This window comes from Aptenodytes forsteri, unplaced genomic scaffold (assembly GCF_000699145.1).
Source record: "Aptenodytes forsteri isolate BGI_AS27 unplaced genomic scaffold, ASM69914v1 Scaffold563, whole genome shotgun sequence".
NCBI classification, from domain to species: domain Eukaryota; kingdom Metazoa; phylum Chordata; class Aves; order Sphenisciformes; family Spheniscidae; genus Aptenodytes; species Aptenodytes forsteri.
Window position 1 is genome coordinate 675,953 of NW_008795318.1, and position 1,202 is coordinate 677,154.

Below are 1,202 nucleotides of genomic sequence, written 5' to 3' on the forward strand. Positions count from 1 at the left end.
GGCTCCCCCAGGGTTCCCACAGGGAACCAGTCCCCAGGCTGCTCTGACCAGGCAAAGATGCAAAAGACGCTCCTGGGACCCTCCAGGTGCCCCCACTCCTGCCCCGCATGGGCAGCCCCGGCCCGCGGCGTCGCACCCCGTCCCAGGCAGGGACGCCCTGCTGGCCCCGAGGGGATGAGGGTGGGAACCGAGGGAAGAGGGGCTCACCTCCGCTCAGCAGCACCGCCGCAGAGGGTAGGACTTTGGAGGACGAGGCAGGCTGAGATGGGCTCCCCCAGCTTCCAGGGGGGGAGTGACAGCCTGCATGTCCCCCGCAGATCTGGTGGCACTTTGTCACTTGGGCGTCATTTGAGCTGCAGACCTCTGCGACCACTTGTCTGCTCAGGTAGAGGAGCTTCTCGGGGGGTTTGGAGCACGAAACAAGAGTGTGCAGAAGGGGAGGAAGCGGAGATGCCAGGCAGAGGCCAGGGCTGCGTGTCCACGGCACACCGCGGCCACTGCTGAGAGCACAGCCCTGCCTTGTCCCCAGGAAGCCGCCATCCCACCCTCCCCGGTGCAGCCATGGTGCCACCAGCCCAGCCCTGCCGAGCCACCCAGACACAGCGTGCCGCCGCGCTTGCCCGCTGCGGCAGCAGGGCTTAGTTTGGCCGTGTATAAGCTGCCCCGCACAGGCTTAAAAATAGCCCCGGGAAGCAGGCAGGGTGGCGGAGCCCTGGGGACGTCCTGGCCCCACCACGCTGTGCCCCCAGCCCGTTCCAGCCGCGGCACCGTCACCAACCCCATGCTGAAACACCTCTCTGGCCTGCTTCCCCCTGCTTCGCTCCACACACAGGACTAAGATCCATCGATTTAGAGGGACAAGCAACCCTCTCCCAGCCGAACCCCCCTGCCTTCCCCCAGCCCAGGATGCAACCCTGGGCCTTGGGCTCACCCCAAACCACCCCAGAGGGGCTGGGGGCAGATTTGGACTGCCCCCAGCAGAGCTGCCACCCTCCAACCAGGCCAGCAGACACAGATTAGAGTCTCACATCACCCTCCCCTCGCCCCCCGCACTCCCCAGGGGATTAGAGCCCTTTAATCACCCCGAGGCATTAACCTGCACTGGGACCAGCTGGTCCCCCCCTGGCCCCCCCAGCCCGGCCCCACTGGGTGCTGAGGGGGCACCCAAACCAGCCCCAGTGTCCCCCGCCACTGGGAGCGCT